Genomic DNA, 14887 nt, shown 5'->3' with positions numbered 1-14887 from the left:
GGTCCGTGCCGGTCCAGCCGGGTCCGTGCCGGTTCAGCCGGGTCCGTGCCGGTTCAGCCAGGTCCGTGCCGGTCCGGCCGGCTCCGTGCCCCGGACGGCGCAGTCGCTCCCATGCAGCTGAGAGGCTTCACGGCGCTTTGCAGCACATAATAAATGTCCTTTCCCCGGGACCCGTGTCCCGTGAAGCGGTGCCGGGGTCGGTGTCCCTGGCGAGGAAGGAGAGCCGCGCGCAGGCCCGAGGGGTGCCCGCCGTGCCCGCCCGGCTGCAGTTGCGGCGGCTCGCCTGCAGGTGGCGGTGCCGCCCGGCGCCGCAGCCCCGAGGGCCGGACAGAAATGAGCTCCGGGCTCGCCACTGGGCGAGGAGATCGGCAAGACTGGAGCAGAAATGGGGCTGCCACTGAAGTTCATCAAGTATTGCACCAAAAAAACTTCCTTTTCTCCTCTAACCCTCCTCTCCTGGAGTTCCTGCTCTCTGTTATACTTCCCTCTACCGTCACCACAATTGTTCCTCTCTCTACTCCCATGTCTTTCACATCACCTTTACGCACCCTTAACTTTTGTTGTCTTTATTTTACCTATTCCTTAATGCTGTCCTCATCTTGTCTCTCTACCCCACTTATTTCTGCTCCTCAAGTCCTTTTCTGTAGCAGATGATACTCAGTATTATGCTGGAGCCAGCTGTCTGCTTAACTTCAGATAAAGCAGGAAGGTAATAGACTTTCTCAACAAATTAGGTGTTTCTCCCTGTGAGGAAAGCCACTTGTCTTTCTTCCCAAGTTTTTTTTTGTTTGTTTTTTTTTTTTTTTAATTGCAGCCATTCTAGTTTAAACTTTCAAAATAATTTGGTGCAAGGTAGAGCACAGAAAGCTTCAACCTTGGCAGCTGACAAGGAATATACAGTATAATATTGAACACTAATAAAAAACCTCAAGCATTTTAGATAGAAGCTCTCTGCGTGTGCTGCTTCTGATCAAGACCAGCAATCAGGTGACCTGTGGTGTTCTCCAGGTCTGTTCTGTTTTTACGGTCACATGAGTGGCATGGAGATGCACTGAAATTTTGTATCATTGCAATAATGATTAAAAACTCCAAGGCTTAGTGGGATCGACAGTGTATGGATGCATGGTAGTTTCCTGAACTTTAAATGTGATCACACCCCTCTGTGGCTTTAATTGACTTTTGGTAGTGTGAGATATAATATTTTGTTTGGTTACAAAATAGGATAATTGTGTGTGTTTAGATCATTCTTACATGGCTGTTATTTAATTTATGGCTATTTCAAGAGGGAAGGACTATGGAGCTGGAAGGTGCAGCCTGGCATGTCTGAAGCTCCAGATGTCTGAGGTGCCAGTAGGGATACGGAAGACCAAAGGTACGATAGATGGAATTGATATGGAGGACCAGGATCTGTGAATTTTAGGGTTTGGAAAGTGATAGAGCATTCAGTTCTCAGTAGGGTGAAGATGGGGAACATGGTTGGTGAGGCAGGAGACATCATGACTAAATATTTTGATAGTAGTGATTCAACTGGAGGCATGAGGAGATACCTGAGGGACTTTTGTACAAACATAATCTGGTTTTCAAAGTAAAAAGAGCTTTTAATAGAGTCAAAGAGAACTTTATTTACTCAATATACAAGTAATTTTCTTGCTGGTGAGGCAATATAATGCTAACTATTTATTTCCTTATAATAGTGAAAGTAACCCCAGTACCTCAGACATGTTTCTGTAATGACTGGACTGAAGAGTCCTTCAGCTGCAGAGCTCAGGCTTTTATGTTTTCAACATTATTATATTTTATACAAATCTCATTCTCCAGCAGCATAATTTGAGAACAAAGATGTTATGGTAACCCAGATGTAGATGAGAACCTGAACTCTGGAAGGAGTTTTGGGCAGAGCTTCAGTACCTTCGACCAAAATTATTATTCCAAACATTTCTGCTCAGAAATCATTTAACCCTGGAGTTGGCCAAATTTATCACTCAGTGACCTGTCTGACCTGAGAGTTACAGTGAGTTCTTTCCACCTGTGTTTGAGCAGCTCTCTGCCTCTCTGCCACGCATCCCTGCTGAGCCTGAAGAGCTGTTCCCTTGGTGCTGCTGTGCTGGCAATTACTGCCCACAGTGACAAAGACATGGTCACAGACAGTGTCCTCCCAGTTTCTGCTGTGGGAATTGAGAAGAAAATTGCAACCCCAAATAGACTGGTGCACCTGTGTTCCCATTTTCAGTCCTTCAGAATCTATGACCATAAAGATGGTGGGTAAATGAGGCTGTGTTGTGTTCTGTAACTATTTTTGAAGAGTTTAAAAAACTCATGGGGCTGCTGACAGAGAAGGGATAATGTCAGTAAAAGGAAACAAGTGTGTTCATAGGCTTCAGTTTCTTTTACTGCAATGAGGAACCCATTTCTGTGCCAGTTCTGGTAAGTGATGGGCTGTTGATAGGTGATTGCAGTAACACAGTGGTCAAGGGCCAGTCAGGAGGTGGTGTCAAAATCCTGGGTTTGTGGCCTCGCTGTAGAAGCACTCAGTCACCACCACCAGTTTCAGTGGGGAAGAGTATCCTGTGCCATGGGCTAGCCCGGGGTTTTCATTGTGTTGACACAAGAGTAATAACTACATTCTGCCAAAAACACTTTTGCAGCTGGTCCCAGTAAGATCCTGAGTCAACAACTTCTCCTAGGTACTCCACCATTAGGAGCTGAGTGAACTTAACAGTTCAAAGGTTGTGTGCAGGCAACTCTTGATTAAGGTAGCGATGGTTTCACTGGAGGCTCGTTATGCAAGAGCAAGACAAACATTAGAACAAGGAAAGACAGTTGGGAGACTTCTGATTATGAAGTGATACCATGCTTTACATTCTTGAAGCATGGAGAAATGAGTCATTTAAATCACTTTACAGACTTCTCAACATCAGTCTAACCAACACTGGTGCTTTAAATTTCTGTTTTGTGTATTCATGGCCTTGGACACCTAAAGCTGAAATTGTGTGTGGATAATCTGTACATTACAAATATGGAAGTAACATGACAAAAGATGGAGCAGTAGCAGTGGGTTGGTCAAAGTATTTTTAGTGTTTATGTTCCTGCTCTTAAGTCTACAGAGAAATGGTAAAGACCACTTCTGTTATTACCAGGCTTGGAGCCTCATGCAGAAACTTCCTGTGTAGTGAAAATCTTTCCCTTTTATTTATTTTTGTAATTCATTTATTAATTTCAAGTTTTGGTATGGACAAAATTGTAAATTCATGTTTTATGTAATATCCAGGATAGCATTCTGCCCTTCACGTGGCCAGAGACAAATACATTTCTGATCACATTCTTGTGTCAGAAGTGTTACTGATTTCCATTCACACTTGCCACCAAAAGTCATTTGAGCCCTGTGGGTACTGAATAGAATATTTCCAACCCAGGCTAGGCCTTGCTTAGCACCATTTGTCAGTAATGGAATATTCTTTAAATCATTCTTCAGTACTTTGTAAACTTTCTCACGTGGCGGGTTGTATCACAGGCATTGCTTTTTGTTTAGGGACACTTGAGCATGAGGACTTGATGCTAAACAAAAACCTCCCCTCCATGGTGTTTGGCTCATTTTCAAATGTCATAAGGAAGTACTCTTTAACGTGATGCTGTAAGGAAGAGGAATACACACTATTTCTGGGAGAAACAAATAATATTCTCTCACATCTTTTTTAAAGGAAACAGTTTCTTATTTGTAATAGCTTTTAACATGGCATTATGAATTGTGCCTTCATATAAAGCTTTGATAAGCTGCAAACTGAACATCAAGGCAGCACATCTGTGAGTCTTAAGTACTCAATATCATAATATCTGTTAATTGTGAGAGTCCTTGACCTTGAACTGTAAGAATGAGTCTTTAAAGCTTTATGTTCCACAGTCCCTCAGTGTCACCCCAAAGAGCAGGGGTGATTTGAGGTGAGCAGTGTCTTGGTCAGAGCAGTCTAAAACAAGTCCCTGACCCACAGCACTACTGAATATGGACCTGCACTGCCCACTTGGCCTGTCCCTTTCCTGCAGCCTTGCCTGCTGCTCAGAGCTGGTGTACCTCTGCTGGAGCACCAGCCAGCTGGTGCATCTTTCAACTTTTGCATTATTTGATTAATTTATCTTATACTTCTGTCAAGCCAGGTTTTATGAAATAGTGTTAACTGAAGTATACACTAGTCATCAAGTACTCCTTTCAGCTTGTGATTAAGCAGGGCAGACACATTAACTTTAAAAAAACCCTGCTCTTTGAAGGCTATTTTCTGTTTTCCTCATAATTGTGTTTGATATTCAAAATAGTTTTTGAAAGTTTAGAAGCAAAGGGAGGCATCTATCACTTGCAGCTAAGAAATTAACAGTGTTTTGTGTTTGTCACTTGGGGAGAGGTCCCTGGCATTGCTCACTTCACTTGCAGAAGAGAGGAGACCGGTTCTGGGACTGCTGTTTTCTGTCCTCACTGTGGACACTGAACTTACCCATTCTGTAACTATCAACCTGGGTGGCTTTTCCCCCAGAAGAATTTGCCTTTATCTTCTGCATGAATCCATTTTGAAAAGGATTCACTTGATTTTTGTTTTTTTTAATCAGCATCTTCTGAGCCAGCTTGGTTTTGCTTCACAGAATCATTCAGGCAAAAGACTTCCCATCCCATGGAGTCCCAGCTGTGCCCAGTGCCCACCTTGTCCCCAGCCCAGAGCACTGAGTGCCACGTCCAGGCCTTCCTTGGACACCTCCAGGGATGGGCACTGCAAACCTCTCTGGGCAGCCCCTCCAGTGCTTGACAACCCTTTCTGTGTTGAAACTCCTCCTGATGCCCGACCTGAACCTCCCCTGGCACAGCTTGAGGCTATATCACTACCCCATATAAAATATTTTCTCTCAGCTGCAGCTGCACAGCTTCAGACTGAATGGCCTCATTACCTGTGGATTTCCTTCTGCTGAGGTTCAGCATCATCTGTTGAAAAAACACTGCACTTAATATCTTTTTATTGTTACACCTTATTTTTTGCACCATCTCTGGTATTCATTCTTGTTGAGAGGAGTTTAAAACTGCTGGTGTTTTGGTTAATTTTCTCTGCTTCTACAGAATGGATTTTAAAACATGCAAAATTGACAATAAATTCTTGTAGCCGATGAGGTTGACTCATGTTCTGCATTAAATAAAATCACACAGGATCTGGGATCTTCTCAGCCTTGCTTCAATTTCTTAGAAGTCATTTCATCTACAGAAAGTGGGCTGTGTCTCAGCTAGCATGAAACAAGGAACAAGGAAAACTGAAAATAAATGTCAAATAGAAGTTAGTCTGGAAAATATTATATCATTATGGTGGGCACAGATAAAGTTTGTATATTTTGGAGACACCTTCCTGATGCTCAGTAAATCTGAGAACTGACTTTTCATGCATAAAAATAGAGTATTTTTGTTTCCACAATTGTGCAACTGCAAGGGCTGCTTTCTCTTTTATTTTCTGTTTTTCCCTCCCATTTCTAGAGGTCACAGAAATGGTGTGTTTAACCACAGTTGACAGTACAGAATGCACATACCTGTTGAGTCTTGGAGCTTTCTCTCCCCCAAGAGCTCTGTTGAGTCTGTCCTTTTCCTAGCTGGGAGTATCTCAGAGTACATTGCAGCTTTCTGGCCAAGATTTCAAAAGTAATTCTCAATTGCTTTTGAGGTGCTTAACTTGGGAAACCATCAAAGGGCACACAGCATCTCTCAGACAGGTTGGGACTTCACATTTGTGAGAAAAATCTTCATCAAGTTAATGCCTTGATTTGGAAGGGAATAAGCAGCAGGAAATTGCTTTGAAAATATTCTCCACTAGCATGGCTCTGAGTTAGGGGGTACTGTGACATGGTGATGATCATTTTACAACTATTTCAGAAACATGGTTTAAAAATATTGAGATCTCCAAATCCTTCTCCCAGCTGACAGAATAGAGCCTGTGGGATGTCACAGTGACACTATGCCAAGTCTGGTTATTTCTAATTCATTAAGTGCAGTGAAAAGGCATCCAGGGTTTATTATGAAATTTGAGATGGAGAGCCAGTCCCTGCACTCTAACTTCATTATCCTCATAAGCAAAGGTGCAGATTTTATAGCTGAGATAATTATACAAAGAATGTTCACAATATAAGTGGTATTTAGCATAAAAAGTAAATTGAATGCAATCCATGTCTAGTTGAGAGAGGAACAGAACCAATAAACCCTTTGATCTAACAATGAGGCTTTGAAAGGAACAGATTGGGTACAGTACTGAACCTGTAATCTGCTCACTTTATTGCACTATATGGAGAGGGCCTTATTTATTTACTACTTAGGAAGTGTTTTCAATTTTATAAGTATCTGAAAGAAATCACAGCTCAAAATTATGTAGCTTTGCTCCATAGAACTCTGTTACACTCATAAGAACCTCTGGAATTCATAGGGACTGTCTGTTAAATGAGAGACACAAATCTTGCCTTCGTGCTCTATCAAATTCTGTCTCAGTCTGGAAAATTGCTTATTAGAATGTTTACTTTCCATGCTGTTCTTGGGTTCTGAGCCAAAGCCACTGGAATCAAAGGGAAAGACTCCTGTGTACTTCAGTAGCATTCACCATCTTAAACCATTTTTCACTGTCTGGAGTACTCAAGAGGAATGGCCTGTACTCAATCATGGTTTCCAGAATTAAAAGTGAAACAGCTTTGTGTGTCCAGTTTTATGAAACAGTGTCTGCAGCAGCCTGAGTGGATAAATTCAAAAGGTGAGTGTGATGCTGAAGGCAAATGCATCCTTCATAAATCAGCTTGGAATCTGAGCCCCAATTCATCACTCAATGTGAAGGGAAGGCAGAAATAATTCTGAAATTTTTGTCCAGTAATTAGTTGCTTTCTTTTCCCATGCTCATATGCTCTTTTGGAAAAATAAATATTAAAAGTCTTGCTGCTGCCTTTAGTGCTGAAGAACTGCCTTCCTTTTTTCTTGTTTTCAGCTTTATTAGTGTTAAATCCAGCTGTCTATTTAAAAATGAGCTGATGGTTTGTTGGGCAGTGGTTTATACTGTGCTCATTTGTTTGTCTCACCACTGGCCTGGGTCCTTCCTTCTCCACAGTGCGCTCAATTTACTGGTTAGTCAGAGATGGGGTGGTGTTTCCTGAAGAACTATCATCTAGCTGGGTAGAAACTTATGCCAAGACCCTACCAAAACCATGCACAAGTTGTCATTTCTTACGTCCTTTTCCAAAGGTGTCAGACACTGTGTGGGCAGAAACTTGAGAAGTCACCTTTTCTGCAATGGTTGTTCTACCAAATCAAGACATTAACTTGATGAGGATTTTTCTCACAAATGTGAAGTCGTTGCAGGGTGCCAGTCATCTGACTTTCACACATGCAGCTTTACTCTTCCATTGAAAAGAAATAGGAGTTCAAAGGCAGAAACATGGGAGAAAATCGGGATCAGAGCTGTTACATTGGACAAGGACTTTGACACTCATGGAAGTACAGAAACTGTTGATCTCCAAAAACACTAAAAAGAGGAGCAGTATGTTCTTTTGGAGAATTCTCAGATTGCAATTAAGTCTTCGAAGGTGTTGCATGAGAAGAAAGAAGGAAATGTCATAGTGTTTTTTATTTTGTGTTGGTCAGAGAGGTCTCTTGAGCTCCCCAGCCCTAATGGAATGTCTTGTAAGTCACAGAAAATTCCCCTTCACTTTCCCTTCTGCCAAGTTGCAGATGACTAAATCGAAAGTAATCATCATAACAACAAGGTGAGGCAAGAATGTATTTTTGACCAAAAAAGTTGCTCTTTCTGTCCCTTAAGTGATACACACAGTCTGCATCATCTCCTCTTGCTTTGGAGGCTGTGGTCCAAACAACTCCTGCTGCAAGAGGTGTGTGAAACCTTTAGACTGAATGTAGTAATTGTTTTGCATCTTATCCTTTCAGAAATGGAGACAAAAATTGTTATGGCTAATAAATGCACCTGCTAATTAATCTGTAACAATCCTTTGATGTGTGTATTAGGACTGTTTATTATAGATTAACCCCTGTGACTTAACCTACTCCATAAAGCCACCCATCACTTTCTAGAACCTGATCTTGTCAACACATATTCCTCCACATCTCTTTTTTGTATTTTCAGTAGGTGACTTTTCAAACTCCCAAGTGATATCCCCCATTCCAAATGTAGCTTCAAAGACCATTGTCTCTGTGGTCAACAGTTGTCTGAATCAGCAGTGTGTTTGCTCACTGAATAAAAACCAAGCTAGATAGTACGTTCCTAACCTGGAATTCCTGTAGGAGAATGAAGGAAAAGCAGCACCATTGGAGTATTTGCATCCTTTACTGGTGAACTGCTGAGTGCAGTTTGGGCCTCCTGTACACAAAGAAGGAGTTCAGTGGAGACCATCAAGGTGATTGAGGCTGGGCCATGGTGCTGCCTCATGAGTAGAGGCTGGAGGAATGGTGCTTGTTCAGCCAGGAGAGGAGCAGCCTTACAGTGGCTTTCAGCTCACTGAGGAGATGGAGCCAGGCTCTTTGCAGGGATGGGAAGATGAGAACCAGTGGGCAGAAGCTGAAATGAGAAGTCCAGGGTGGGTATAAGGAGAAGTTTTATCCCCACAAGGACAGCCCAGCAGCAGAGTAAGTTGCACAGGTTGTTGTGCAGTCTCCTTCCTCAGAAGGGCTCAAGACCGGTCTAGATCAAGCCCTCACCTCACAGCTGACCCTGCTTTGGGCAGGAAGTTGAACTAAAAGAAGTGCTGAGGTCCCTTCCAACCTGCCTTCTGTGAACCTGTGCATGATATCAGTTGTTATTGTTTCAATTACAGGAGTCATGTTAGAGGAATATTCCACAAACGCCAGCACTACTCACGGTACCCTGTCTCAGCAACTGCCTCAGGTTCCCCTGCGTGCTGAGTTTGCTTGCTGGTCAGTTCCACATGAAGAAACAATTGTTCTATTCAACGAAGGAGGATTAATCAGTATGTGTGCCCACATTCCCAAAGAACACCTTGTGTATGTGACAGAACCACAGCACCAGGAATGCAGGTAAGCCCCAGGTGTAAACAGTGCTGCCTGGAGTGAGCTTGCATGGCAAAAACTGCTCATTCCCTGCTGACTGACAAGGTAGGGTGAATGTTTCTCCAGTTATACAATCACTGGATGATCAACTAGCAAATTAGAAAAAGGAGAAGATGTAGTGAGAAGATATGTTCAGACTGAAGTCTTTATTTAGATTTGTGATAGGAGGCAAAATTTCCTGAATTAGTTCAAAGATTCACTCCATTAATTGGAAGTCACTGCAGCATGGCAGAAGATTGTGTTCTGGGATGCTCCACAGAGACCAAATTGGGAAATTGTCTGTATTTCATTGCATAAGTATTGACCTGGACATGCAGCTCAAAATCAATGGCAACTTGTCACTGTATTGGGAACGGCGAGAATGACACAGACTCTTTTGTGCATTGAACAGGAGAGCAAAGTTTATTGCTTCAGATCTTCTTTTATAGACCAATATGTGAAAGTACAGAAAGGTAAAACTCTTATTGGTTAGTGAACTAACACATCACCATCATTGGTCAGTGGGGTACACCACCCCTCGACCTTCTCTTGCAAGAAAACAAGGAACAGACAAACAGCACCTGCAAGGCTGTCTTCTATCTCTGAGGATTGTTTAATTCCTCCTTATGATTTCCCAGGCCACTTTCTCAGGTGAGACTGAGAAAGTTATGTGGCCTGCTATTCCACAGGCACTGTGCTCCCTGCTTTTGCTCATAGTTAGCATCCAGGGAAACTGACTAAATATACTATGAAGAATGTGCCATGGACATTGTCTTTTTTTAATAGGGGAAGGCAGATAGTTGCTGGAGAAGGAGCTGTAAGCTCACACCCCACACCCTCTGGCACCACTACCTTATCAGGAAGGGCAGAGGGGCAGCAATTTCACTCTCATGGAAAGTTTTGAAAATGTGGTGTAATTCACAGACACTGAAAGTTGTGCAGACATAAGCAAGACTGGCCTTACTGTAGTGCTTAGCAAGGAGTCCTTAAAAACAATTGAGGTAGTAAAACAGGGCATAAAATAGATAAAGCAGAGGCATAAAATTACCTGAGAAAACCTCTGTCTCCATGCAGGAGACATGGAAAGCTGGTCAGCATGCTTTGGTTTTGTGCAGACTAAGGTACACTGTCCAAAGTGTGACACCTGAATGTGCAAGAAACAACTGAGTAGATAAAGGCAGGTGTAAGGAAAAGAGACTCAGAGGTCACCAATAAAGAGAAGCACATAAGTTTTACTGAAGTTGTTCCAACAGTGCTGTGTGTTTTGAAGTAAAAACACCAAAGTTTTTAGATTCAGAACTCAAGTTACTTCTATACTTCAGTATTCTGTTCTTCAAATCTCCTCTGTTACCTGCCCTTGGTTAGAGAGTCTACTGGCCTCAGCCAGTGCTCTGTTACTGCAATTGGCATTTCTTCTTCCAACCATGCTTTTACTAAAGAAGACATTTGCAGCTCTGCAGTTCACTGTTATTTTTCAAGCACAAAACTCTTTTTGCACACAGTAATCTTTTTTTTTTTTTTTTTTCTGTTCAGCTGTGGCAAGCATGGATTGCAGGAGCACAAGTATCAAACACTGTTCTATACCTTTTCCCAATCCACATGACAGCTTTTCCTTATGTTCCACACAGGGACATCTTCAGTGGAGTGAAATGATGGGCAGGACACAGCCTAGATTGTGACAGCCATGTGCAGGACACCAGGGTTTAGGCCCAGTCAACTGCTAATTGTTATTTTGCTCTCTTTTTTTGCTGTAATTTTGTCTTTGCTGCTGCAGCTGTGGCTGAGGATCTCAGGGGTGAGAGGAGGTGTCAGCAATCACTTCTGCCTGAGCCAACGTGCAGCCAGGCACAGCAAAGTCTGGCTATTGCTTGCAGATGACATTGGTCCTCCCTCACTTCCTCATCCCTGGGAATTTTGGAGAGGGTGACTGATGAGGGAATTCTTTTCTTTCTGCATGTCTGAGTTTGGCCTAACTGACAGCAAGCAGACAGGAAGGAGTGGGTTTACTGGCATGTCTCTGCAAATTTAGCACTCTCCTTAACTTTCATTTTTGCCCTCAGATGGTCAGATTGGGAAATTTTCCGCCCTGCCCTGCCATTACTTGACATCCAATCTGCCACTGGAGAGCAGGACATGGCAAACAAAACATTGCACTTTCCACACTAAACTGCTGCTTTAAACGTACCTTAAATCTGCAGAAACTCGAAGGTCCAGACAGGCCTGGGATCCTACTTTCATTTGCATGTTTTCAAGGGACAAGGCCTACATCTTTTATTTTTCTTTTAGTACAGTTGTTATCCCCACTTTATCAGGAACATTTTGAAATAATAAAGAAGCCAGTGAAGAAGGAGCTGCAGTTAATGGTGAATATCTTAAAGCCCTTAAAGGAATAATCAGCAATCAGAACACAAACCAAAAAAAAACTAGAGTTGTCATCTTGCAAAGTTTGGGGGAATATTCAAACCAAACAAATTTTATTTGGGAAATGAAAAGCCAAATCAGTGTAAAAGATGACTGACGGTAGTCAGTGAGATATTGGGATATTTGGGAACAGCAATAGTTATTATTGTTATTAATTCTATCTTCATCAGAAACCAGCAGATGTGAGGGAAGTCCTAACAAATCTGAGATGCTGAGTGTTTACAGGGGCTGCAGTACTGTATTTATTGTGCTGTCATGTGCAGCACTGCTGCAAGAGATATCTCAGAGAATAGTTACATTAGTTAGGAAAAGGGAGTTAGAAAGAGCTCACTAATAACCTGTGAAATGTTGGGACAGCTGAACATCTCTTTGGGTTCCAGGAAGCAGGGAAGACAGCCCTCATTGTCATCAACTTTGCCTCAGTTGTTTTTGCCTCAAAGAACTGCTGTTCTTTGAAGACTCAAAATACCCTGATCTCAGAGGAGCAACCTTACAACCAGAGCTTGATCTGTAAATGTTTCCAGGAATCTGACTTCTTGAGCTCATGCAGAATCTTGCTGATATGATGTATATTATAACATCAGACACAGAATGTGACTCACTTGGAAATTGCAGAGAGCTGATTGTTGAGGCTGCAGACCATCAAACACTCAGAAACAAAACAAAATTTAAATCAAGATGACAGCATTGAATAGGTCAAAGTCTGCTCTGAAAGGGCACCTCTTTCATCAAAGTTAATGCAAGGAAAGCAACCAGTTTTTGCACTCCTGATGTGACAGACGAAGAAGTGTCTTTGCAAAAGTAGGAAATATGGGCAGAATTTGTTTTCTGAAGGAAAAACCTTCCAAGCCCCATAGAATATTTGTGGAAGGAGTGCCCAGTGAGCTTGTTCAGTTAATCTCTGATCCACCTGAGGAATGAATGGTTCTCTCTTGTTCTTATTGTACAGAGAGAGTTTTATTACTGATTTCAAGTGAGTAAAAAAACAGGTCCTGTATGAGCAACTGGAGTGGTTAAGCAGTTCCCTGAATGGCTGTACCTCAGCAAATCCTTTTAACAATTCTCCTAAGGAAAGATGTTTCTCCTCTGGTTATCCCAAATCTGATTTTTCATATCCAATCCCTACATGACCCTTCCTAGATTTCAGCAGTCCCAAGCACAGGGAAATGAGGAGGGTGAATACTAAAAGCTTAGAACCCAATGAATTCAAATAAAGTTCTACTAAGGTATGTTCTTTCTTATAGTACTAGACATTAAGATTCCATGTTCTATAGAAGAAGTTAATAAGAAAGGGAAGGATGCAAAGAGAATTTTTTAAACCCTGTTACAAAGTAGAAAATGCAAAGAAGAATGTAAAGGCAGAATTTTCTGGCATAGCATTGAGTGGCACCACTCTCACACATCATTTCTGTCTGCTGATTACATCTGCCCGATGACTGGAATATTTTAAACAAAGGTATTCACCTGCTAATTCTGGTGAGAGGAAAGGCATCACATTAAAGAAAAACCCAACTGTGAAAATTCATGAGCAGTGGATGCTAAGCAGCACAGGCTTGATAAAGTCACAAAGATGAATGCTCAGAAAACTCAGGTCTGTTTGTCAAGAGATTCATCCCTAAGAATCCTGGATAGGATACATACAAGGGATCTCATGCATGAACATGTGTGCACAGCACTTGCTTTGCCTCTAGAAATGCTTTACACAATCACCTAATGTTCATTTTCAAACAGAGAAGCTAGACACAGAGAGAAGAAAACACTTTGCCCAAGCTTGCCCAGTAAAAGACTGACAGACAAGAAAAGAGCACGCATTTCCTCATTTCTCTGGTTGCCTTGTGCCTCATTATTGTAGATCTTTGGTCAGCAACTGTAAATGTTTCTATTGTTATCAATGCACTTCATTTGACTCATATTAGTCAGCAGATTTATTAGTCGTCTTTAATTTTTAAACAGTTTCTTTAAAATAGCCATACATAATATCAAGAAACAAATAAGGCAGGTCAAAATCCTTGTTGGGGCATTATCTGGCATCACACTCAGGGGCTGCAGGTGCCTGACAGCACTGGGCACTGCTGCTGCCAGCCCTGTCCCAAGGGTTTTCTGCCTTCCAGACTGCTGGGAGAAGTCTGGTTTTGTGAAAGGTGTGTCCACATGTTGTCTGACATTGCAAATCAGCTCAGCAATCGCATCTTCCTCATCCAGCTATCCCCCTGGTATTCCCACATACAGCATGGTGGGAATGGTTTGTACTTCAGCAAGTTGCAGTTTTCTTCCAGTATTCCCAATACTTTGGAAAAGCACCAAGGGACAAATCTCACAGGCAGCAACAGGCAGAACAGGGAGCTTTGGAGAGCAAGTAATTCTACAAATACTGTATTGAGAAAGATCTTTTAAAATATGATCAAAAGTAAGGATGTATATGTATGTGAAACTTAAAATACCTGTCCTTAGTTATAAGCACGTGCTTAAATGCTTTCCTGGTCTGTACTGTAAAGCTCTACAGCTCTGTAACATTTCTCTTGAAGTTGCCCACCCTCTTCCTACAGCCATAGGTGGTGTACAGGAGGGTGCCTGGAGACTGGCCACACAGAGATGAAAGCTGTGAGAAGCCCTTCAGCATTTATTTCTTTTAATTTTAACACTGTGTGCAAGGCTGCAAACACCTGCCCTTTCCAGAAGCACAAGCAGGAGTCAAGGCTGCAGCACGCCAGGGAAGGAAGGGATGCTGACAGCATCAGGAGCTCCCTCCCTCCCTCCCTCCCTCACACAGGTTATGTAATGCTGCTCGTGCAGCAGCCACACACCATCCACTTCTCCAAGCAATACAGGACAAGAATCAGGGAAATCCCCCTGATTTCGCTATCTTTTGTCCAGCTTTGCTCAGAGCTATTTTGCATGTATGGTCCTGTACTATAAAAGGCTTTTGCCTCCCGGGAGGGATACAGAGCCTGAGAGGTGAAAGGCAAGAAACTTTTACAGAGAGCAGTCTCTCCTGGCAGGGTTGGGACACCTCTCACAAAAGCACAGTGAGAAGCACCGTGTCCAGCTATTCATTCTGTCATTTACTGCAGCTCACAGGTAAACTAACTATATGGCAAATTCTATCTTTTTGTTCTATATTAGGAGCAAAGTGTCTGACTCAGTCTTCTGCTCTAGTTCCAAGCTGTCCAGTTGTGAAAACTTTGTTCCTCCTTTCTGCTGATTTAAAGGTTTGTGCATGTAACAGGTAATAGTGTCAGTGCTACCACAGAACACTGCGGTGCAGGACACCAAGGAGCTTCTTGCTCTGAGTGCCACTGAAGGGAAATGTGAGTCTTTCTTTTTGCTTTTTCTTCTTATTTTTTTCTTTTTATTATTATAATTCTTTTTTTCCTGTTATTATTTTTCATAGTTTTCCTCATTTTCCTCATTTTTTTC

At 42.3% G+C, this 14887-nt stretch overlaps 1 protein-coding gene across 3 annotated transcripts in view; it reads left to right on the top strand.

Annotated features, from left to right (window-relative positions):
- NOS2 (nitric oxide synthase 2) overlaps positions 1-14887 on the top strand; it is a 32831-nt gene that overhangs the window by 586 nt on the left and 17358 nt on the right. The window contains exons 2-3 of one of the 3 annotated variants that reach the window (XM_019008616.2): positions 8818-9037; positions 14594-14778. The gene's annotated coding sequence lies outside the window, so the exon portion shown is untranslated. Of the gene's footprint in view, positions 1-8817; positions 9038-9743; positions 14779-14887 lie in introns of those variants that run through there. The other 2 variants (XM_015646495.3, XM_015646492.3) reach the window with 2 other exon arrangements.

The sequence above is a fragment of the Parus major genome, chromosome 19 (genome assembly GCF_001522545.3).
Source record: "Parus major isolate Abel chromosome 19, Parus_major1.1, whole genome shotgun sequence".
Classification (NCBI taxonomy): domain Eukaryota; kingdom Metazoa; phylum Chordata; class Aves; order Passeriformes; family Paridae; genus Parus; species Parus major.
The sequence above is the reverse complement of the archived record's forward strand: the minus strand, read 5'-3'. Positions and strand labels throughout refer to the sequence as shown.